At 43.2% G+C, this 26,000-nt stretch overlaps 2 protein-coding genes across 2 annotated transcripts in view; one reads left to right on the top strand and one right to left on the bottom strand.

Moving 5' to 3' along the window:
* LOC145354869 (protein cholesin-like) overlaps positions 1–26,000 on the bottom strand; it is a 326,372-nt gene that overhangs the window by 175,261 nt on the left and 125,111 nt on the right. The window lies entirely within an intron of this gene.
* Positions 11,320–26,000, top strand: part of LOC145354867 (uncharacterized) — a 30,151-nt gene continuing 15,470 nt past the window's right edge. The window contains exon 1 of the mRNA XM_080206417.1: positions 11,320–11,345. The gene's annotated coding sequence lies outside the window, so the exon portion shown is untranslated. The remainder of the gene's footprint in view (positions 11,346–26,000) is intronic.

Here is a 26,000-nt window from a genome sequence, read left to right as displayed (position 1 = left end):
AGAGACCAAGAGAGAGACTGACAGACAGACAGAGCAGAGATCCTAACACATTTTACACTGAAACACAGAGAGAGAAGATAGCAATCTCGTGATGGAATGTCGGTATGTCTGTTGCTCAAAGGATGTAATCTGAGATAATCAAGAATGTCGCTGTGAGGAAAATGGCAATTGCATGACTTTATCTCTAGCCCAAGAAGTGATAGTCCTTACAGAATGCATGTATGCTGGTTGCTGAGGTTTTGAAGGGTTAATGTTGGATACTGGGCAAAACCCTGAATGTAATTGGTACTTGGAGCAGAAATTAAAACTGTTTCAAGACATTTCCACACCCACAAAACACTGTTTCCGAGGTTATCCTTTTGCAGGTTAAATCTAAAGAATTACTCCTTCCAAAGCTTTCACTTAAAAATCCTGTGCCCGACAGCCATTTACAAACCAATTTAGATTTATTGTTAATTTGAAAGCAGAGATCCCAGGAGAGCTGGAGGGGGCAGTGTGTGTGTGTGTGTGTGTGTGTGTGTGTGTGTGTGTGTGTGTGTGTGTGTGTGTGTGTGTGTGTGTGTGTGTGTGTCGGGGGGGGCGGCGGCGGGTGGTGGTGGTGGTGGCAGAAGGGTTGACAAAACGAAAGAAAAAGCAAAAATACATGATGTGTTCTCTAATCATCTAGATTTTTGAAATTGAGCTGCCCACCTCAGTAGTTGGGGTCATATGAACAACGATAAAGTGAACAATTGCATGTGGGACCATCATAATGAGATAATAGTTCTGATCGCTATTATAGTTTTGGGTGCCCAGAATTAGCTGGAAATATTTCCTGGCTAGTTATATTTGAAAATTCCTGTAGAGAAAATCTGTCCAAATCTGTCCCTCGCTAAATATATTTAAGACGCGGGTTGATAGGTTTTTGATAGGCAAGGGGATTAAAGGTTATGGGGAGAGGGCGGGAATGTGGAACTGAGACACGACAGATCAGCCATGATCTCATTGAATGGCGGGGCAGGCTCGAGGGGCTAGATGGCCGACTCCTGCTCCTATTTCTTATGTTCTTATGTTCTCAGAAATCCCCTTTTCATTGTTGAGTTATTGTGTTCTGGGCTCATGTACAATAGAATCTGGATCAAGAGTTGACAAACACATTTCCTGTTGGAACCTTAAAGTCCTCAAATTCATCACATTGGACTGAGCCACAACTGTGCCTAAGGTAAGAAGTGAAAATCCCAAATCTAATTCAATCTATTTCACTCCAACAAAAAGGAACAAATAGGTCCATGTTACAAAAACATTAAAAGTTGGTTGGACTCAATCAATCGTTGGCTATGATTTAATGGATATTCAGTAATAAAATACATACTGTTTTTAGCTGGCGTAGCTGGATTCAAAACAGCCCACATTTTTATCTGCTTTGTGTTATGTTAAACTAGGCTAAGATTCCAGCTTTATATCTTCATGAGCAGCTACAAAGCAAGTGTGGCACCTCTAGTTTATGTCTATCTTTCAATCCATTAGTTTCCATCACAAGTTACAGATAACAATAGATCATGCAATTCTAATACAGGGTTTATCCATCAATGAAGTGCCTTTTAAGACTAACATAAGAACATAAGAGCGCAAGAAATAGGAGCAGGAGTAGGCCATCTAGCCCTTCGAGCCTGCCCCACCATTCAATAAGATCATGGCTGATCTGTCATGGCTCAGTTCCACATTCCCGCCCTCTCCCCATAACCCTTAATCCCCTCGCTTATCAAAAACCCATCAACCCGCGTCTTAAAAATATTGAGCGAGGCAGCCTCCACCACCTCAACGGGCAGAGAATTCCAGAGATTCAACACCCTTTGAGAGAAGAAGTTCCTCCTCAACTCCGTTCTAAACCGCCCCCCCTTTATCTTGAGGCTGTGCCCCCTAGTCCTACTGTCCTTTCTGAGCGGGAAGAGCCTCTCCACCTCTATCCTATCCATCCCATTCATCATCTTATATGTCTCAATGAGATCTCCCCTCATTCTTCTAAACTCTAACGAGCACAAGCCTAGTTTATTCAGCCTCTCCTCATAGCTCAACCCCCTCAGCTCCAGTATCAGCCTAGTAAACCTCCTCCGCACTCCCTCCAAGGCCAAAATATCCTTGCGTAAGTACGGTGACCAAAACTGCACACAGTACTCCAGCTGCGGCCTCACCAATGCCCTATACAGCCGCAGCAAGACCTCCCTACTTTTATATTCAATCCCCCTCGCTATGAAGGCCAGCATCCCATTAGCCTTCCTGACCACCTGCTGCACCTGCAGGCTGGGTTTTTGCAACTCATGCACAAGGACCCTGAGGTCCCTCTGCACCGTCGCCACGTAAGTAATAGTCCTTCCTACCATTATTCCTACCAAAGTGGACCACCTCGCACTTACCAACATTAAATTCCATTTGCCATTTCCTGGCCCATTTGCCCAGCCTATCTAGATCCTTCTGCAGACTCTCCACACCCTCCGCGCAATTTGCCCTTCCACCAATCTTGGTGTCATCAGCAAATTTCGACACCATACACTCGGTTCCCTCCTCCAGATCATCTATATAAATGGTAAATAGCTGAGGCCCCAGCACCGACCCCTGGGGCACTCCACTAGTCACCAACCGCCAATCCGAATAGCACCCATTAACCCCCACTCTCTGCCTCCTATTTGACGACCAATCCTCTATCCACGCTAACACCCTACCCCCAACTCCATGCCCCCTTACCTTCTGCAATAACCTCTTGTGAGGTACCTTGTCAAACGCCTTCTGAAAATCAAGAAACACCACATCCACCGACTCTCCTCTATCCACCGCCCTAGACACATCCTCATAAAACTCCAATAAATTTGTCAGACACGATTTCCCCTTAACGAAATCGTGCTGCATCTGCTCTATCAAGCAATTCCCCTCAAGATGCCTCGCTATTTCCTCCTTGATGACGGATTCTAACATTTTACCTACAACAGACGTTAAACTAACCAGCCTATAATTCCCCGCCTTTTGCCTGCCACCCTTCTTAAACAACGGCGTAACATTAGCCGCTTTCCAATCTTCCGGCACTTCCCCGGAATCCAGCGACGTTTGGAAAATAACCACCAAGGCATCCACTATCACCTCCGCCATTTCTTTCAGAACCCTCGGATGCATCCCATCCGGTCCTGGGGACTTGTCCACAATCAGTCCCTCCAGTCTGTTGAGCACCGCCTCTCTAGTAACAATAATGTCATTGAGACCCTCCAGTCCTACCACCTTTCCATCACTAACACCTGGCAAATTATTCACGTCTTCCTCCGTGAAGACCGAAACAAAAAAGTTATTCAAGACCTCAGCCATTTCCCCATCCCCTACCACTAAGTACCCCCTCTCATCCTCTAAGGGTCCAACGTTCACCCTAGCCAGCCTCTTCCTTTTTATATATTTATAAAAACTCTTGCTATCCTTTTTTATATTAAGCGCTAGCCCAGCTTCATAGTTTCTCCTACCCTTCTTTATCAACTTCTTTGTCAATCTTTGTTGACATTTAAACCTCTCCCAATCCTCTTCTCACCCACTACTCTTTGCTACTCTAAACGTCTCCGCTTTTAATTTAACACTTTCCTTCACCTCCTTCGTTATCCACGGCTTATTACCTCTCCTCCTACGGTCCTTTTTGACCATCGGAATAAATTTCTGCTGAGCACCAAGAAAGATCTCCTTAAAGATCCTCCACTGCTCCTCAGCAGACCTACCTTCCAACGCGCTCCCCCAGTCCACATTCGCCAATTCTTCTCTCATCCTACCGTACTCCCCTCTGTTCAAACAAAGGACACGTGTCTGGGAACCCACTTTCTCCTCCTCCATCTGCACCAGAAACTCCACCATACAATGATCACTCTCCCCAAGAGGATCCTTCACTACAAGGTCCCTAATTCTACCCCTCTCATTACATAGCACCAGATCCAAGATAGCTCGCTCCCTCATCGGCTCCAACACACACTGTTCAAGGAAACTGTCCCGGCAGCATTCCAAGAACTCCTCCTCGAGCCCACCGCGTCCAACATGGGTCGACCAATCAATATGTAGATTGAAATCTCCCATAATTACGGCCGTTCTATTCCTGCACGCCGCACTTATTTGCGCGTTAACAGCCCGCCCCACCTCCAGATCATTATTTGGGGGCCTATAGACGACACCCACCAGCGTCTTCCTCCCTTTGCTGTTCCTGATCTCCACCCACAACGATTCCACGTTCTGCTCTTTGGTTCCTATATCATCCCTTGCTACCACCCTGACGCTATCCTTAATCAGCAGAGCTACGCTCCCCCCCTTTTTCCTCCCGCCTATCCTTCCTAAACACTTGATACCCCTGGACATTCAGCTCCCAGTCCCTGTCACCTTGCAGCCACATCTCTGTAATGGCCACCAGATCATATCCATTTGTGCTGATCTGTGCCACCAGCTCACCCACTTTATTCCGAATGCTTCATGCATTCAGATAAAGTGCCTTCATCCCAGCCTTCACCGGTTCTACTTTTTAATTCCATTCCCAGCTTTTCATACTCCCTCCCCAGATCCTCAGTTCGCATTTTGCCTACGTCGTTGGCACCCACATGTACCACAACGACCGGATTCTCACCCTCCCACTCCAGGTTCCTCTGCAGCCCAGATGCGACATCCCAGACCCGAGCACCTGGCAGACAACACACCCTTCTGTGCACTTTGTCATTGTGACAAGTACAGTGTCAATACCCTTAACCCCACTATCCCCAATTACTACTACGTTCCTTTTCACCTTCTCTTTGCCTATGTCCTGCTGCATCACTGTACCGTGTGCAGTTTGCTCACCGACCTCACCTCCCTCGTTCTCGTCCAGACTGGAAGCAAGAACCTCAAACCTGTTATGCAGATTGAGAGGCTGAGGCATCCACTCCCCACCCCCCTTCCTCCGCTCCCCACCCCTCTTCCTCCGCTCAGCAGCCCCCTCTTGTTCCTGACCCTTAGAGTTAGCCAGTCTAGGGGGGGTGGATATCACTTGCACCCCATTGACAATGGCACCCTCTCTCCCCCTGATGAGCCTAACAGACCAATGAAAAACACAAGAGCAGGGAGTGGAGCTAGCTGGGTTTAATGGGCTGCTTTGGCAGATGTTGCCTTCAGTTAGCTATAGTCTACATTCCTGCACCATCCTAAAATCCCTCCCTCAGATTCTTGTTTTTCAGAAAAAGGCAAAACTCACTTTTTCTGTCCCTCCTCCTGCCGCACCATCTCCTTCACATGACAGATGAATCACTTCTCTTATCAGTTTCAAGGAAACATACTTCTACACAACACACCCATCTTGCCATTATTTCTTCTAACCGCCTACCCCTTCCCAGCAATCATGCAGTAACTATCAGGAATTTCCTCACTAATGGTACCTGCATCCTGTATAGGGGAATGAGCTAAATTTGGAACAATCCAGCACACGTCTTACTGTGTTGACTCAATTTCTGGGGAAAAGATATCCATTTCCACAATTCATAGCCTCCAAGCATCCCAAAAGTGTTTCTCAGCCAAGTACTTTTGAAGTGTAGTCACTGTCATGATGCAGGGGGCATGACAGTCAACTTACGCACAGCAAGCTCAAACAAACAGCATTGCAACAATTTATCTTTGCTGAAGTTTCTCAAGGGATAAAAATATTGACACTGGACATAACTCCCTGGGCTCAATTTCAAACTAGGGATTGCTTATGCCCACCCAACAGAGTACACAGGACATTAGTTTAACTATTCATCCCCAAAGAGCAACAGTGCAGTAGTTCCTCAGGACTGCCTCGAGAGTTCCTTAGTATTCCATGGCTCTGGAGTGGGATTTGAATGCACAACCTTCTGACTCAGGTGAAAGCACTACCCACTGAGCCTCAGCTGGACAGTAACTCACCTCCCTCGGAGCTATCCTCCCAGCTGGAGCCAGAAGCAGGTTGCTATATTGGTTATCAGATGTGCAGGCACTCTGAAGAGCACAGGGTCACCTCTCACCTCTGTGATATTTCCCCCTCTTGATCCAGAAAAATGCCTAGCAGCCCTTTTGGAATATTACTTTATTGCAGTTTCATCATTAGAGTTCAGGTTCCTTATTAGGCGATGTGCCCGGAACATTTTCAAATTTTCCAACAGAAAATGGCTGGCAACACTGTCCCTCTTCCCCTCTGCTCAATTGTAGTTGTTAGAACGTAACTAATGGCAAAATGATGTGGTGGTCAGCTAATCAGCTGACCTGTATAAATAGAAAGCAGAAGGGGATTGTGGGGAGCATTTGTGGCCTAGGTCGTGGTCCAAGTGGTGATGTAATGAAGTTTCTTTATTCAACCTTTTCTTTGGTTTACTTTGTGAAGTTAGCTCTTTCATTGCTTGCAACTGGAGTATCCTTACTGTCTGATGAACAGTAGTTCCCATGGTGAACACTTTCTTTCCTCCAAAACCACCCACCAAAGACATCCTCTTTAGGGTTACCAACTCCAGTTCGCCATATTCCTGGCGGTTTCATCACATGACCTAAACCTTCCAACTATGTCGCTCTGTCAAAGAGCCATTTCCCTCCATCTTTCTACCAAAGAAATTGGGGGAAAAAATCTTTTTTTAAAATGTCCCACTACCTTTCTCCTGCAATATCAAAAGACCAATATTCTATTCTCGAAGGCTGACAACCAAGAATGTGTTTGTGATAGTTTTAGAGGCTTGAGCAATCCCAATCTTAGACAGTCCCAACTCATGCTCAAGTCTGTTTTGCCACTGTGTTTCCAAGGGTTTGGATTCTTCATGTTATGATTTGCTCCAGAGCTCTCAATTAGCTTGGTTTCAAGTAGTCTATTAGTAAAGTCTTAATTGCTCTTTGGTGATCCATTTGTACGCTTCAGAGTATCCATTCTTTCCTCCTCCTTTCAGCCTGTTTTGATATTGTCTCATAACATCATTTCTCAACCCCTTTGATTTAAAGAAACGGTTTCTCAACTTTTGATGTATCCGCAGGTGCAAACCAGAGGCTCATGGTTGTTTACTGTTGTTCTGTACAATAGTTGATTGGGTAGAAAGCTATCCTTCACTGAGACCCTATTTCTTAAACCCATGAGCATCTAAGGAAATTTGATTTGATTTATTATTGTCACATGTACGGGGATTGCTTCTTGCATGCTATACAGGCAAAATACACCATTCATAGAGTACATAGGGGAGATGGAAATGAGAGGGTGCAGCTAGTGTTGCAGCTACAGGTAAGATGAAGAGTTTAATATAGGATAGGTCCATTCAAAAGTCTGATAGCAGCAGGGGAGAAGCTGCTCTTCAGTCAGTTGCTACATGTTCTCAGACTTTTGTATCTTTTTCCCAATGAAAGAAGGTGGAAGAGAGACTATCCAGGTACATGGTGTTTTTGATTATGTTGGCTGTTTTTTTGAGACAACAGGAAGTGTAAACAGAGTCAGTGATGGAAGGTTGGTTTACTGATGGATTGAACTACATTCACAACCGTTTGTAGTTTTTTTGCCATCTTGGTCAGAGCAGGAGCCATACCAAGCTGTGATACATCTAGAAAGGATTCTATGGTACATCTATAAAAATTTTCTTAGCCTTCTGAGAAAGTAGAGGCATTGGTGAGCTTTTTGAACTATAGCGCATTCATGGAGGGGCCATCATGGTGATCTGAACACCTTGAAACTTGAAGCTCTTGACCATTTCCACTTCATCCCCGTTGATGTAGACAGACCACATTTTTTCTTTTTCATTAGTCCATTATTACACACTACTTTTACAGAGCTTTCTGGATGAAGCTAAGGTTTAGGTCACAGTGCTTCCCATTTCCAATGGTTATTTCTGAGATAAATTGAGATCTTCAGTTACTTTTACTTTGGGAATATCCAACTATTTTATGCCTCTTTCATTCTTCGACGGTCCCTGTTCCGATGTCAAGTTTCATGCTCCTTTGACGACCACTATCATCGGACTGATCCTGGGATACACAATGGTGATCCACAGAAGCTTTCAAAAGTATCTCTCAAAAGTTCTTTTAGTCTTTACAGAGCATGACTAAAAATGCTCGAGCACAATGAAACTTGCATTTATATCCCATCTTTAACATAACAAACGTAGCAAAGTGCTTCACAGGAACATTGTCAGACAAAGCTTGATACAGAGCCACCTAATGAATTATTAGTTCAGGTAAGCAAAGCTTCATTAATAAAGCAGGTTTAATAGGATGCTCCAACAGAAGTGAGAGGCAAAGAAATTTAGGGAAGGAATTTGGGAGCTTAGAGCCTAGGCAACTGAAGACATGGTTACCAATGTTGGAGTGAGAAAACTTGGCAATGCGCAGGAGGACAGAATCGGAGGAATACAGTTTTCTCAATGGGTTACCATGCTGGAGGAGATTACAGAGATAGCCCAAGATTCACTGAAAACTTGGTTCAAACTTCAATAAACACTTTGTTTGGTAGATTAACCGATAAAAGTAAACCAATACTAATGTCAAGAAACCTAACCCTCTAACCCCATCCTGTGTGTAATAAACAGTCACCCAAGCAAGGAATTGAAAGTGAATACGCATACCTCACAGACAGCCTCTAACCAAATAACAGACAATGTCTACAACAATGCAACACAACTTACGCTATGTTATCTGAAGCCAGAAGCAGAATGCCATATTAGTTATCAGATGTACAGACACTCTGAGGGCCATCTCTCATCTCTGTGGCATTTCCCCCTCTCTAACCAGGAGGATGCCTGGTGGCTCTTTTGGCATATTTTCTTCTTGAAGTTTCATTATTAGAGTTCAGGTTCATTCAGGTTGTGGCTCGAAGATTTTCAAATTTCTCAGCAGAAAATAGTAGGCAACACTGCATTTAACAACATGATATGAAAAACTAAAGATGATTGAGTGCACACTTTTGGATATCTATGGTCGGTGTTCTTTCCACCCACAACTGAATGTTGTACCAGCGCATGGTATCGTTCTTGTCTGTATAGTGTTTTGTTGCTTAAGTAGTTTGTGTGCAGTTAACCTGGCACTTTTGACTTCTCACAACAAGGCATAAACATGTGTGGTTTTCCTTCTAGTTAATAAAATTCATCTTGGGGATTGGATGCTGCAGCATGTTGTTCTAATATCATTTGCCATCCAGAGTACAAGGACTAAAATACAAAGAGATAGGAGTCCTAGTTCAACTTTACAAAGCCCTGGTCACACCACACCAAGCACACAGTGAGCAGTTCTGGGCACTACACTTTTAAAATGCATACGCTGGTCTCGGAGGGACTGCAGATTAGATTTACTAGAATAAAACATGGCCTGCAAGGGATAAGCGATGAGAACAGATTACACAAAGATATTGGAATTTAGAAGGTTAATGGGAGATTTAATCAAAGTTTGCCAGACGAGATTGAGAACCAGAGTGAGGACACGAATTTAAGGTGTCTGAAGAAAAAATCCAAGACAATGTGAGGACATTTTTTGTTTACAGAGTTAAGATCCAGAATGCACTGCTATGAGTGTAGCAGAGGGAAGTTCAACTATGACTTTCAAAAGAGAATCAGACAATTATCTGAAGAGAAAAGAAAAGGAAAAGAGTGGGACATAAGATATCCGAGTAGAATTAGGCCACTCAGCCCAGCGAGTCTGCTCTACCATTCAATGATTGATATTTTTTTCAGCCCCATTCTCTTGCCTTTTCCCCAAACCCCTGATCCCCTTATTAATCAAGAACCTATCAATCTCTATCTTAAAGACGTTCGATAACCTGGCCTGCACAGCTTTCTGCGGCAAAGAGTTCCACAAATTCGCCACTCCCTGGCTGAAGAAATTCCTCCTCATCTCTGTTTTAAAGGATCGTCCCTTTAGCCCGAAGTTGTGCTCTCTGTTTCTAGTTTTTCCAACTAATGGAAACACCCTCTCCAGGTCCACTCTCTCCAGGCCTCGCAGTATCCTGTAAGTTTCAATAAGATATCCCTTCATCTTTCTAAACTTCAACGAGTACAATCACAGAGTCCTCAACCGTTCCTCATACAACAAGCTCCTCGTTCCAGGAAACATTCTTGTGAACCTCCTCCGGACTCTTTCCAAGGCCAGCACATCCTTCCTTAGATACAGGGCCCAAAACTGTTCACAATACTCCAAGTGGGGTCTGACCAGAGCCTTATACAGCCTCAGAAGTACATCCCTGCTCTTGTATTCTAGCCCTCTCAACATGAATGCTAACACTGCATTTGCCTTCCTTTTTGAAAAGAACAGTGCTAAACATTAAGAACAAACATTGTCTTCACTTTCACAGTGCAAATAAAAGTTGCTGTGTAGAGTACACATTATTTATGGCAAAATACAAATATCGCTTTGGTCACCACAAATCCCCACCCTTCCTCTGTGGTTATTCAAAATGTACTCAGGAATGGCGATAGCACAGCTCATGCAGGTTTTTTTTTGAAAAGTGTTCTTTGCACTCCATTAGACCCAGCTGATCACACTAAAATAGGAAAGGGGCAAATTGCTAACTTAATCCAAGGCTATGTAATAGCCATGGGTTAATTTATTAATCTAATTATTTTAGCAATAGAATTTCAAGCTGACTTTATCAGGAGAATTTTAGGGCGATGGAACAGCTGAATGCAAAGCACCAAGTGTAGATTATGGCTTGACATGAAGAAGCAGTTGTCCAGAGAGCGCTTTCCAGTTCTTTCAATGGCTCAAGTTCAATACCTAAATCTCAAAAGAGGTGGTTGAATTCTATTCCTGAAGGGGAATCCCGCTGATACTGACTACTAGAATATGATTCATGTCTGCCCAACATTGTGGCCTTATTGATCTTTCCTTCATTCCCTCATAAAAGGTAACCCAGAACACTTGGCATCGCCTTCAAATGGCAAAACTAAGCTCAGGGATGCACCTTCTATGAGATAATTCGGCACTTCTGTCATTGGATAGCAGATTGTTATCAACAAAACTCCATTGCTTTTAATATTTCCAAAGGAAGAGACTTGCTTGAGGTTAACAAAACGACTGCAAAAAACATGGGAAACTCCTGTCAAAAATATCCTGTGCTCAAGATTTCTTCACTCTTGGTACAGTCTGTGGGCAGACACAACACAGGGGAGCAAGCAAACTGGGCCACACATATTTGCTCTTCAGAAAAGTGATACAATCAAGTTCTTTCAAAAGCAGCTTGTGCTTTGGAAGCAAAAGCGGTGAAACACATTTCTGAATAAACACATCTCCCAGCACTGAAATTGCTCTGAGAACAGTTAGCCTGGCTGTTCTACTGAGAGCATGAAACGCCCTCAAAAGAGGAAGTCTCAGTCATTTCCTCACTATTTTAGCTAACAAGCTATCAAAAGCAGAGTCAAAGGGTGAGTAAAAGCCTGCTGCTATGTAAATTTGGTAAACTACTTTGTTAAACTTAAAAACTGCAGCAAACCGGTTACAATCTATGCTGTTGTGTTCTATTTTAAGCTGGCACAATGTTAAAGATACAGCCCTAAAGGGGGTGGAATTGGTGCTTTCACAAAATAGAGTAGATCTGCTGAGTACAGTGCAGAATATCAGGCCCACATCATGACAGGGCGGCTCAAAGTGTTGCGCTTTGCTTTTGGAAACTGAATCAAGTTTTAACCAAAGTGCTCTTTCTGATTGCGGAAACAAGGCTCAATAGTAGCCTCTGAAGTTAATTTTAAATTTGCTCCAAATGGTCAGTCAGTCCTCCTGCTAAGCATCAATGTTGTGAATGCTAACTGCTTTGTGTTTCACATAGATACTCAATGGCTCAGAGGTAATTACTGTGCATTAGCATTTATTGATCCGATAGTGCAGGGATGGGGGCGGTAACGGTTAGCAACTTACAGCAACATCACATGCAGTGATACTACTTCTGCTGCTGTGATCTGCAAATAGTCGTGCTTCTGGAACTTCGAGGGCCAGGCAGATTACATTTCCCAAGTACTGCTTACTGTATGTGCAAACCAAATTTGAGAATTATGCTTGACTGGTTTTTATGGCAACGCTTCTGAAATCACTGGTGGAATCGATTTGTCTTGCTTGCTTTTTTTTTTAAAGTGTAATTTTAAAGTTAGACCTTTGCAGTTAAAGTGATACCCAATCCAGGTTATCTTCAGGCAGAAGGTGTTTTATCAAAATGGCTACTTGAAAAATACAGCAGCCCTTCACGTCGTTTGAGCTCTTTGAGAGGATAACCCCACTCATCCTGCCCACCTGCTCATAGCCATGCAAACATTTTTTCAAGTTTTTTAATCCAAATCCTTTCCAACACTCATTATTGAATCTGTTTCCATCAGCCTTACAGGTAGTGCTTTCTGGATACAGCAACTCATCGAGTCAAAACACAATTCCTCCCCTCTCCCGAGCATTTCTGCTAATTATCTGCGATCTCTGGTTACTGACACTCCAGCTAATGCCAGTTGCTCATCATCTATTCTATCAAAACCCTTCATGATTTTCAGCATCTCAATTAAATCTCCCCTTAGCCAAACTTACTCCAAGGAGAACAATCCCAGTTCCACATCACTGAGGTCATAAATCCCTGGCCTTCTCGTGTAAATCTCTACAGGCTCTCCAAGGCCTTCACATGCCCGGAATTGGACACCATACTCTGGCCAAGGTCTTTATAAAGACTGAGCAAAACTTCCTTACTTTTGTACTCAATGTCTCTATCCGTGTTGCACTGATAAATTTATATTATAAATTGAATTATATTTATGGATTTAGAAAAAAATCACATTACGTTATTTGAGTTGTTACTTGAATCAATATAGTCTTAAGGTATCAAGTCACCGAGAATTCCATATGCTGTTTTAGCACACTAGCAATCTTGTTCCTATTTTAAATCAATCTTTTGAGTTAAATTGATAGTGTATAGCCCACACAGCACTGATATTAGAAATATTGATCATGCTGCTGTTGAGTCATGTTAATAGCCTCATGTTCAAGTTTCTATTATTTGGTTTATCTCGGAATACAACCAAACCATTTTACTGTTTTGAGGGTTGATGGAATCATCACAAGGACGACTATCCTGCTTTGTACCACAATGTGTTCTGTAAATGCAACACAGGCGAGCCCCACTTCATAACGTGGATTTGTAATCTTACAACGAGAACTTGTTCATTAGGGCATGAAATTAGAGGGCACTTATTCCATGTAAAAGCGCAATGGAAATCTGTGTTCCAGGAGGTTGTAAAGCCAGGGGAGTTAATTGAAACCTTCAAGAGTAAGATTTTCAGTTAGGTACCCAGGTAGATTCCTCAAGTTTTTCCCCCACGTAAAAGCAGACAGCAGTCAAAAAGCCAGAGCAAATGTTTTGTTTGGAGAATCCATATATCAAAGCCAATTGGTAAACCTGAACCTCAAAACAAAATCTGTGAATATTATGAGATAGTAAATTATCATATTGCAGCCTAAAGCAATAGAACGCTATTTTATCTCAAAATATCCAGTATTCAGGCTTAATAAGCACAAGAAAACCAAGCACTTTCATTTCAAGTTCTGATAGGAAATGATTCATATGCACGGTGGAATACTTACAGGTCCTTCTTCAAAGAATGGAAATACAAATACTACCTGTACATACCTGTAACAAAACAGAGAAACAATCAATGGAGACCACCAGCTTGGTGTTATAATCATACCTGTATCATTGTTAATGCCCAAGTCCCAGCAGAAAGTGTAATTGGAGAGTCAATCAAAAAAAACTTCAACACTTCAGCAACAATCAATTTTAGAAAATGTGTTATTTATCTTGCGTCTTTTTCATCACCCCTTTCATCCCTGCAGACGTAAGTGATTCAGTCAGAGGGGACATTAGAGGAAAAGTAGTTGTCTTGACACTTTGGGGTGCAGGAAGACTGAGAAATTGCTGCATCTTTTCAATCCATTCATTTCAAATAGTTCCTCATTAGTTGTCTTTTTCTGTTTCTACAATTTTTTGATAGATTGCAGATCTTTATGGTGTCATTCTTTGACACCCTTAAAGAAAATGGTTGTTTTGAAGTTCTACTACTTAAGTTCTGGAATTCCCTCCTCAAACTCCTTAAGATCGGTGGCACAGTGGACAGTGAAGAAAGTTATCTCCAATTGCAATGGGATCTTGATCAATTGGGCCAGTGGGCTGACGAATGGCAGGTGGAGTTTAATTTAGACAAACACTTAGAGGGTGGTGAGTGTCTGGAACAAGCTGCCAGAGATAGTAGCAGAGGTGAGTATAATTTTGTCTTTTAAAAAGCATTTAGACAGTTATATGGGTAAGATGGGTATTGAGGGATATGGGCCAGACATGAGCAATTGGGACTAGCTTAGTAGTTAAAAGAAGGGGATGGTATGGACAAGTTGGGCCAAAGGGCCTGGTTCCATGCTGTAAACATCTATGGCTCTATGACAACATAATAAAGAGCTATGTTCCCTCACACCTGACTGCGGAGTACTTGAGGGGAAGCCTCAGTACAATGAATTTAGCAGTCTGACCTTCAACTGCCCAGGACTCAAGCTTTGGAATTCCCTCGCTGCCCTTCCATCTTGTTCTCCTCACTTAAGACATCCTTAAAACCAACGTTTTTGACCATTCTTTTGGTCATCTGCCCTTGTGTGGCTCAGTGTGGTAAGTTGCTTCATAATGCTCCTGTGACGTGCCTTTTGAGGCTTGTTACAGTAAGAAATCTCACAACATCAGGTCACTTCTTACTGTGCCCACCCCAGTCCAAGGCTGGCATCTCCACATCAAAGCTTCATTACGTTAACAGTGCTGTACAAATACAAGTTGTTGTTTCCAGCCTGGAGGGTGTCAGTTGTGAATCTACAACTGACACACGTAGCCTAGACAAGCAAGACAAAAGATGTGTTTGTTGCACTGTACAATTCATTGTTGGCCATACAAAATTCCTCTGTTTCCGCCTTTTGAACCACATGCTCGTTCATTCCGTGTCTGGGGTTGAGATTTCTTCAGGAATCGAACGTTAACCTTCTGTATACTCCTGGAGAAATATCACTGTGCAATATCAAAAAAGTCTCTTTTTCCATCTACTTTGAACACTCTAATTTCTGAGCTTGAAAAGCACCAGGGATCGGGAATAAAGGCTGCTTAACTGGCCAAGCAATTGGAGGCTGGAAATCACATGATAAATCTTCCAGGGATCCATCCATCCAATTCAGAGCTGGTAATCCCAGTGTACTCTGAAAACACCATCCGCATCTATCTGTGTAAAATAGGAGCTGGTGCAACATGATAGCCTGGTCTCCTCTTTAACATAGAACATAGAACACTACAGCACAAACAGGCCCTTCGGCCCACGAGTTGCGCCGATCACATCAACACTCTTTCCTGATAAAATCACAAAATAGCACAGGTGCCAGAAATCTGAACTAAAGAACAACGGTCCTGAAAATTACACGGAAGGGGAGGCGGCATCTACAGAAAGAGAAACAGATTTCATGCTTCACATCACTAACCACGTGTGGATGTGCCTACACCATGTGGATTGCAGCGGCTCAAGAAGGCAGCTCACCACCATTTTCTCAAGGACAACAAGATAGGCAATAAATAGCCAGCAATGCCCACAACATAGAATCTCTATAGTGCAGGAGGGAGCCATTCGGCCTATCAAGTCTGCACTGAGCACAATCCCATCCAAGCACTATTCCCGCAGCCCCACATATTTACTCTGCTAATCCCCCTGACACTAGGATCAATTTAGCATGGCCAATCCACCTAACCCGTACACCTTTGGACTGTGGGAGGAAACCGGACTACCCAGAGGAAACACACACAGGCCATGGGGAGAACTTGCAAACTCCATACAGACAGTGACCCAAGCTAGAATTTGAACTCGGGTCCCTGGCGCTTTGAGGCAGCAGTGCTAACCATTGTGCCGCCCAATGAATGAATTTTAAAAAACGACATTCACAAAACCAAATTCAATCTGTCAACACTGCTTATCCCCCCATAGATGTTGCCTGATCTGCTGAATATTCCAGCATTTTCTATTGTCATTTTTGTGAAAGATCTTAACTGGGTGAGACAGGGGTGGGCCAAATCTTGCAGCATGCGAGGGAAAAGGTTAAAAATACCTTGGGTGAAGAGAAAAAAAGAATAAATTGCAGAGGATATTGAACTGACCTATTGCAGTCGAGTATAAAGTAGAGGGGTATGGAAAGAATCGGATTGAATAGAAGAGCAAAATGTCTCTAGTAGCATGGGTGGGTCAGGTCTGCAGTGTTCACACAAAAATATGCAAAATGTTATAAATAATGCTTGGCAATGGGAGGCTCTAATTAGATTGGAAAAACATGTCAGTCTAAAGATGAGCTTGGCTTCAGCCAGGGGAATGCAAAGAATTAAAAATTCATGGTTTTAACATCCCTGGGCAAAAGGAAAATAAATAATAATTAAGGGCAGGATTCCAGTCATTGAAAATATCAATTTTGTAAATTTTTCTTGGTGGCAATTACAGCCCATTTGGTTTACATTGCGATATCATAGGGGATTTGTGAAGAAAATGAGAAGTTATTCATTTTGGCAGGAAGAACAGGAAGGCAGAGCATTACTGAAAGGAAGAACGGCTACAGAATTCCAAGGTACGGAAAGATCTAGGTGTGCCAGTGCATTCTTCTAAAAATGCATTCAAGGGATGTTGTCTCAGCTGGATAGGCCAACATTCTTTCCCTGTGGCTAATTCTCTTCAAGAAGGTGCTGGTGAGCTGATTTTTCATACCATTGCAGTTCATTGGTTGTCCTTGTCATTCTAGATGGTAGTGGTCATGGGTTTGGACAATGCTGTGTATGGAGCTTTGGTGGGTTCCTGCAGTGCATCTTGTAGATGGTGAAAATGGCTCCTACTGTGCATCAGTGGTAGAGGGATTGAATGTTTTGTGGATGTGGTGCCAATCAAACAGGCTGCTTTGTCCTGGATGGTGTCAAGTTTCTCATGTGTCATTGGAACTGCACTCATCCAGGCAAGTGGGAAGTGTGCCATCAAACTATTGGCTTGCACCTTGTAGATTGTGGAGAAGCTTTGCAGAGTCAGGAGGTAAGTTTCTTACCACAGGATCTGTATGGTTAGTCAGGTTCAGTTTCTGGTTAATGGTAACCCCCCAGAAATTGATTGTGGGGGATTCAATAAAGATAATGCCATTGAATCTGAGGGGGCGATGGTCAGATTTTCTCTTGCCAGAGGTGGTCATTGCCTGACACTTATGTGGCACGAATGTTATTTGCCACTTATCAACCCAAGCCTGGATATTGCACTGGTCTTGTTGCATTTAGTCATGGATTGCTTCAGTATCTGAGGAGTATCTGGAAGATCAAAGTGTGCAGAGGACGCTGAAAGTCTGCAAAGGGATATAGATAGTCTAGGTGAGTGGGCAAGGGTCTGGCAGATGGAGTACAATGATGGTAAATGTGAGGTCATCCATTTTGGTAGCAATAACAGCAAAGTGGACCATTGTTTAAATGGTAAAGAATTGCAGCATGTTGCTGTGCAGAGGGACCTGGGTATCCTTGCGCAGGAATCTCAAGGAGTTGGTTTGCAGGTGCAGCAGGTAATTAAGAAGGTAAATGGAATTTTGTCCTTCATTGCTAGAGGGATGAGTTTAAAAACAGCAAGATTATGTTGCAGCTATATAAAGGTGTTGGTGAGGTTGCATCTGGAGTACTGCGTACAGTTTTTGGTCTCCTTACTTGAGAAAGGATATACTGGCACTGGAGGGAGTGCAGAGGAGATTCACTAAGTTGATTCCAGAGTTGAGAGGGTTGGCTTATGAAGAGAGACCGATGAAGAGAGACTGAGTAGACTGGGGCTATACTCATTGGAATTCAGAAGAATGAAGGGAGATCTTATAGAAACATATAAGATTATGAAGGGAATAGATAAGATAGAAGCAGGGAAGTTGTTTCCACTGGCGGGTGAAACTAGAATTAGAGGACATAGCCTCAAAATAAGGAGAAGCAGATTTAGGACTGAGTTGAGGAGGAACTTCTTCACACAAAGGGTTGTGAATCTGTGGAATTCCCTGCCCAGTGAAGCAGTTGAGGCTATCTCATTGAATGCCTTGAAGGCAAGGATAGATTAAGGAATTAAGGGTTATGGTGAGCAGGTGGGTAAGTGAAGCTGACTCCACAAAAAGATCAACCATGACAGAGCAGGCTCAAGGGGCCAAATGGCCTACTCCTGCTCCTAGTTCTTATGTTCTTATGAGTCATGAATGACGCTGAACATTGTGCAATCATCAGCGAACATCCCAACTTCTGACCTTTTGATGGAAGGAAGGTCATTGATGAAATAGCTGAAGATAGTCAGGCCTAGGACACTTCCCTGAGGAACTCCTGCAGTGATATCTTGGAACTGGAATGATTGCCCTCCAACAACAACAATCTTCCTTTGTGCCTGGTATGAGTCAAACCAGTGGAGAGATTTTCCCAATTCTCACTGACTACAGTTTTGCTTGGGCTCCATGATTGCCACTCTCGGACAAATGCAACCTTGATGTCAAGGGCAGCCACTCTCACCTCACCTTTGGAGTTCAGCTCTTTTGTTCTTGTTTGAGCCAAGGCTGTAATGAGATCAGGGGCTGAGTGGCTCGAGGGGCCAAATAGAAATACATTACAGGACATAACATAGGAGCAAAAATGGGCCATTCGGCTCATCGACTCTGCTCCACCATTCAATGAGATCATGACAGATCTGATATGATAATCCTCAACTCCACTTTCCCCACCTTATCTCCATAACCCTTGATTCCCTTACTGATTAAAAATCTGTCTATCCCATGTTAGGACGCCAGATCAGAAACTCCAAGGTATATTATGAAGCCAGACTAGCCCCCAACAATTTTCTATTTCTATTCTATACAGTATGAGGATAAGAGTTTCACTCCTGGCCCAATTCCACAAACAAACTAGGACCCTTTTATCAAAACAAACTTTATTTAAAAACACAGTTTAATTATAATAAATAAATTAGCTTAACCTTTAACAATTGAACATATTTAAACATGACAAGATATAAGCCTTAATTGCTAACCTATCATTATGAGTTCCAATCAAGAAATATTTCTCTTAGAGACTTAAACCTCTCTTTAAAATTAGTTAGCAAATCACACCCATACTTGCTTTGACTTAGGTTACCAGGCTTAGAGCTTTCAGAAAGCTTTTGGAGAAAGAGGGAGAAGAGAGACACAGAGACACTGTTTTATTCAAGCAGCAGCTGCTTGTATTTTAAAATGAAACAAAATTCTTTCTTGCAACTTTAGCTCCTCGTTAACCACATGACTGTCTCTGTCAATCAATTTAGTTTAAAATCCCAGGAGAATGTAAATAAACAAAAGATCCATTAACTCTACAAAATAACTCGTTCCTAGCTAAAATCAATCATTAGCCTGCATTCTTAGCATCTCTGCATCAACCAGACAAATCAACTCTTGTAACAAAATACTGCCTCTTAAAGCAAATCCACCTTAAAAACAAAGGACAGCAAAATAGCACAATATCATCACACTCGGCCTTGAACATACTTAACAACACAACCGCTACAGCTCTCTGTGGTAAAGAATTTCACCAATTCATTACCCTCAGAAGAAATGTTTCCTCGTCTCGATCTTAAATGGGTGATGCCTTACTCTTGAGATTATGAATAGTGGCAAAGAGTGGTTTGCTGTCCTAACAGAATTCAAATAATGAGGGACTTCTAACCATGCTAAAAGAGACTGACTTATGATAAAGGCTAATATTGAGAGCGCTTTCCAAATGAATGTAGGTTGTTCAGTATGTTATTAAAAAGAAGCAAAGTTCCAACTTGCCCGTTTTGCAAATGAATGCATGAGAAATTGCAGTGAACTTCCCTCCATATTGAGAAATAAGCGAATGGAATTTCAAGACAATAAATTTCAGCTTGCTCCATGCAGATTTGTAAACACTAAATTGAGATTTATAAACTCCATTTGAATTACAGTAACTCTCTTAAAAACATCTGACTGTGGCCAATGCTGGGACTTCAGGGATTAGGCAACACATCCAGTTAGTGGGGTGGGGATAGGGGCAGCAGTGGCAGTAGCATGCTGAGGCAAAGATTCCATTTTCCATTTGAGAGGAAATTCTCTGAAACAGGACAACTCAGTTCTGAATAAGATCCATCTGCACTGTGCTTTATGAATTAAACTAAAGCATATAGTTTACATTAAGCTAGAGAGTGATCACAGTTCAAAATTCGTAAGCATCCTCTGACACAAACTCGTCACATCAACTACAACCCAGAACACAAACTAATAAGATACTAGATATGTGGGAGTACAGCTAAACTGCTGCAGAAAGAGGTTAGGATGGGTCAAAGCTTAGACCGAAAATGCTGGCTCTTTCAAATTCTTCTTTCTGACCATATCCTGTGAGAGATGGGTTCCTTCTATTTTTAATTTTAGAAAATCTCAAATGAGAAATTGGGTCTGGCAATTTTTAGTCATCTCCCTGTAACCCGATTACTTGCTTGTTTTTTTTCTCTCCTTACCGTGTGTTACTTGAGTTGGAGAGCCAGGAGGGAAAAATATTAGACCGAGTTTTCAAACTCAAGTTCACAGGGAAATAAAGAAAAGGGCTGGGCGTGCAATACATTTCCTCTCTCCCTTCATAAACAAACCAAAAAATAAACAGTCACAATTAACCAAGTTAATCCCAAGTTTCCTCTCTCTGATAAAAGTCCTGGGTAGAAGGATCAGTTTTCGCCAAATACTTCACCTGTGAAACCACAAGATTATAACTAAAAGGTGTGTTTGTGGATTTGTCAATGGAACATTAGAATCATAGAATCCCTACAGTGCAGGAGGCCGCCATTTGGCCCATTCAGACTACACCGTCAACAATCTCACCCAGGCCCTAACCCCATCACCCCACATAAACCCCTGCTAACTTAGTATAGCCAATCAACTTAACCCACACTTCTTTGGATTGAGGAGGAAAACTGGACCATCTGGAGGAAACCCACACAGACACGGAGGGAACGTGCAAACTCCACACAGAGAGTGATCCAAGGCTGAAATCAAGCCTGGGTCCCTGGCACACGATGATGATGCTTGGGGCGGGACTGTTGTCATGGAGTCTTGTACTGCTCCTCTGGCAGAACAGGGTGTTCGTTATGACAGGATCATGTTCTAGGCAATTCTTCAGGAGGAGCAATTCCATTGGGGTTTGTTTTCCCTACACCCTCCCTGCCTTACACACCATCCTGAAGACTTGCGTCTCTCCCAACTTTTACACTGAAGTCGCTGAGATGAATAAGCTCATCTCTTTGGGATGTGGGACAGCGATTGGTCTAAGCTGGAGTAAAATATCTCCTTTGTCTCATCCATTGCGTCCAGGACAGGGCACGGGCACTGATAGCTGTGATGTGCTGCTTCTGGGTCAGGGTGAGCCGTGGGTGAGGGGGAGGTCATCATGACCAATTTGTTTTTCAGGGTGAAGCCAATCCTGGACAGATGATGTTCTTCTCTTTCCAGAAGAAGATGTATCCACCATCTTGTTCTTTATGCTGGCCTTTGCCTGCCAGTCATGTCTTGCCCAGGGCAGTGACATCTGTGGTATAGCATCAGAGTTCCCAGGATATGATGGCAGTGTGACCCTCATGGCTGTTGCTGCTGTGTCCTGGTGTTACAGATCCCCAAATTCATTTGGGTGGGTGTTGGGTGGAAGGTGTTTGTGTGTGGATTCTTTTGACCTGGGGTGGCCATTGCACACCAACCATCATACAGTCCCAGAGGAGCGAGGTTTCATCCAATGACAGAAAGATCCATGATGACTGGAAACCATACGCTGCTGTAGGATGGGAACTAGCAAATGCTCATCATGATGTGCATCTGGCTCCACTTTGAGTAGATCTCAGGCAACTGAACAGTGAATGCAGTTTGGATTATACCTTGTAGTACTCAATGGACCACATCCATGACTGGGTTTTATAGGGCATCAAGGTCCCACAGCTAAAAGTCAGGGGGTCCCCCCCCACCATCTGGATGGCTGCCCTACTGCAATCTGATGCTGGGAGCGGCATTAATTGCTTTAAGGTGATACCTCCAGCTCTTTCTTTGGATGAAGCCCCATCTTACAGAACTGCCTGCCACTCAGAGGCGGTGGCCATTGTTGGATTGCAATCCAACCACAACGGGGAATCCAGATAAGGCCAGAGTTGGAGGTCTCAGCAAGATGGCAGGGGAAAAGGTGGGGTGGGCAATGATGTAGTAATGCCTCTGATTGGGTCAGTGGGGCTAAAAAGAAGGGCTCCACCTCTGCCTGACAGCAGAGCAGGCTGCTAAAAAGTGGCTGGGCTTCCTGCATGGTGTGGTTCTCTCCCCTGTCATGGGTTAAATACTGGAGGAGGTAGGATGAGGCCCTTATGGTCACTGAAAGATCTCAATAGGTCTCCAATACCTGAACCCCCATCCCCTGTAAAATTTTAGACTGGCAGGGATATGGCAGGAAGTTCATCTACCGGTTTGTGCATGCACTCATTCGCTACCTTCCAAACTGTTGCAGGGGAGGGAAAAGTCCATCCCCTCGTGTCCATATCTGGTCACTGAGAAACAGAGGCATTCAATTGCTGAACCCAAGACAGGCCAATAAGCTAAGCCTGCAGTGTTGGGATCATTCTCGTCATGAAGAAAAGCTGGAGAAATCTGGAATGGAGGCAACTGGGTTGCTGATCTTTTGGAGATAGGTAAAGAGAGAAAGTTATATGAAAAAAAATCAATCCAGAGTAGAAAGCATAGTTGAAGGACAAGGGTACATACAAAGCTGGAATCTGTTAAAAAGTAAATTTACTAATGACGCTGGACAGTACTTCTTCACATGGAGTGTGAGTGGCACTTGGAATAAACTTCCAGATACAATAGTGAAGTTGACAACCCAGAGCCATTTAAGAAACAACTGGATCCACCGCAATAATGGGAGTATAAAATTGTTCTAGATGGCCATCTGTAGATGGGCTGAATAGTTGCCTTCACTGTTGAAGATATTGTGATCACTATTTTAACAGGCTGTATACTGAAACATTTCATGTTAGTTAAAACACAATGGCAGATTTGGTCCAATGAAACAATAAACACCATCATTAAAAGCTAGTGGTTAGTGGCAAATATTTCTAAATACATCAGCACTGCATTTCATCACGAAGCTAATATCCGCCAGTTCATTCTCATTTCCTGCCTCTGCTTCCTTCACCTCTTGTACTGCCCCTGCACCCCACCCCCCCGCCCCCAGATGTAATTCTCTACAATTAGCATGTGCACACCTTCAACGAAGCCGCTTTCCACTGACCCCAAAATGTCAAAAGATTAGGGGGGAAAGAATTTGTTGGTATAGCCACCATTGCCTTAAAAACTTGCATTGTTTCCCCAGGCATAGGCAGTATCACTGATTCATTATTGATATTATTGAAGAAGGCCACATGAACCACACAGTTAGAGGTTTAGCCCAAAAGATATAGGAGCAGAATTAGGCCATTCAACCCATCGAGTCTGCTTCATCGTGCGATCATGGCTGATAGGTTTCTCAACCCCATTTTCCCATCTTTTCCCTGTAACCTTTGATCCCCTTAGCAATTAAGAACCTCTCCATCTGTGCCTTAAATACACTGAATGACCTGGGCCTCACAGCCTTCTGTGGCAATGAATTCCACAGATTCACCACCCTCTGGCTGAAGAAATTCCTCGTCGTCTTGGTTTAGAGGGTCATCTCTTTACTCTGAGGCTGTGCCCTCGGATCCCAGACTCTCCTACTAATGGAAACATCTTCTCCACATCCACTCTATCCAGGCCTTTCAGTATTCTGTAAGCTTCAATGAGATTCTCCCCCTCATCCTTCTAAACTTATTGATACAGACCCAGGTTTACAACATTGCCTGCCACAGGGAATTGATATAGTGTACATTCATATAATTGCCATCATGGTGAATCATGAAATGCTACAGGTAAAAAGATTTACTCTTTACCCTCATCTTTGCTTGGCAATTATATTCATTGTGCTCTTTGCTTGTTGACCCTGCTGCTAGCAGAAACACTTTTCTCCTTATTTACTTGTCATTTAGCCATTGTAGCTTTGTAACCACTATGACCTCTCATCATTCAGTCCCTTGGTCTGCTAAAGCAACATTGCAGATCTACAAAGATTGAACCCTCCAAACTGATACAGGGCAATTTCTGCAATGATAAGATTATAAAACCTGGTCTCTTTATACACATTCCAAAAACAATATGGATGTTTTCCTAAATCAGTCAGAAGTCGCAAGGAGTTATGGCCTCGAGTTCAAGGAGATGGAACTTGATGCTTAACACATGAACTGAACATGCATTGGACTGGAGGAAGCTGACAATCCATTTTCCAAACCCACCACCAAGCAGACAACTGATCACTTGAGACAAGCGCCTTTGCTTTTCTGAATAATGTGTGCGCGGTTGGCTTGTAGGAGGCAGGCAGGATCAGATCTGTTCAAATTAAAACCCACAGTGCTGCCAGTAGAGCTAAACTTGTGGTTTTCAATGCTCAGTTATGTTTATTTCCTTGTGTGACAATGTGCATAAGTGACTAAAGCCTTGAAGTTCGTTTGTACCACAATGCTGAGCAACATGGTGCCACAGTGGTTAGCACTGCTGCCTCAGAGCATCATGGACCCAGGTTTGATTCCAGCCTCGGATGACTGTCTGTGTGCAATTTGCACTTTCTCCCCATGTCTATATGGGTTTCTTCCTGATGCCCCGCTTTCCTCCAAAGATGTGCAGGTTAGGCCATGGACTGGCCATGTAAATTGCCCCTTAGTGTCCAAGATGTAGATTAGCAAGGTAAACACATGGGTTACAGGATGGGATGGTGGGTAGGAGGGTCTGCCAAGAGTTGCCAAGGGCAAAATGGCCTCCTTCTGCATTGTGGGGACTCTATAATTCTATAAATGCTGCTTGAAACAAATTTAGCCAAGGCCTAAGAGAATGTAATTAGGTGACAGAATTGGAGGAATACTTGGAACCCTTCCTTATTGTCCCATACTTCTACCAATGGTCAGAACATTGAATACAGGAGCTGGGACGTCTTGTTGAAGTTGTACAAGACATTGATAAGGCCACACTTGGAATAATGTGTACAGTTCTGGTCACCCTATTATAGAAAGGATATTACTAAACTAGAAAGAGTGCAGAAAAGAATTACTAGGATGCTACTAGGATGCTACCAGGACTTGATGGTTTGAGTTATGAGGAGAGGCTGGATAGAATGGGACTTTTTCCTCTGGAGTGTAGAAGGCTGAGGGGTGATCTTATAGAGGTCTACAAAATAATGAGGGGCACAGATCAGCAAGAAAATCAATATCTTTTCCCAAAGGTAGGGGAGTCTAAAACTACAGGGCATAGGTTTAAGGTGAGAGGGGAGAGATACAAAAGTGTCCAGAAGGGCAACTTTTTCCACCCAGAGGGTGTTGATATCTGGAATAACCTGCCAAAGGTAGTAGTGGAGATGGGTAAAATTTTGTCTTTTAAAACGCGTTTAGACAATTACATGGGTAAGATGGGTACATAGGGATATGGGCCAAATGCGGGCAACTGTGACTAACTTAGGGGTTTAAAAAAAAAGGGTGGCATGGACAAGTTGGGCCGAAGGGCCTGTTTTCATGCTGTAAACCTCTGTGATTCTATTACTCAATGCTACACACCAGTTTGTTACACACACACACACCCTCCCCCCGCCCCCCCCACCACCACCACCATTCGCTTGTACCACACAATCTGATTCCATCCACTCCCTCAGGCTACTCTGATGCTTTACATTCATTGGAACAACAAAGACACAGCTCGTAATTTTTTTCAATCCACCCTCAAAGGTGTCCAATTTTCCTAACCTGGGCCATGTCCTGCATTCCATGGCATTCTATCACTAAACCTTGAACATCCACCACCCTCCCCAACATTTCCCTGTTGCGTATTTCAATAAAATCACACAATATTGGAATTATTCAGCAAGTCAGTCAACATCTGTGCAGAAA

The sequence above is a fragment of the Carcharhinus amblyrhynchos genome, chromosome 18, assembly GCF_965287045.1.
Source record: "Carcharhinus amblyrhynchos chromosome 18, sCarAmb.v2.hapA, whole genome shotgun sequence".
In the NCBI taxonomy this organism is placed as follows: Eukaryota; Metazoa; Chordata; class Chondrichthyes; order Carcharhiniformes; family Carcharhinidae; genus Carcharhinus; species Carcharhinus amblyrhynchos.
Note: the sequence above shows the minus strand (reverse complement) of the source record. Positions and strands in the feature narration are given on the sequence as shown.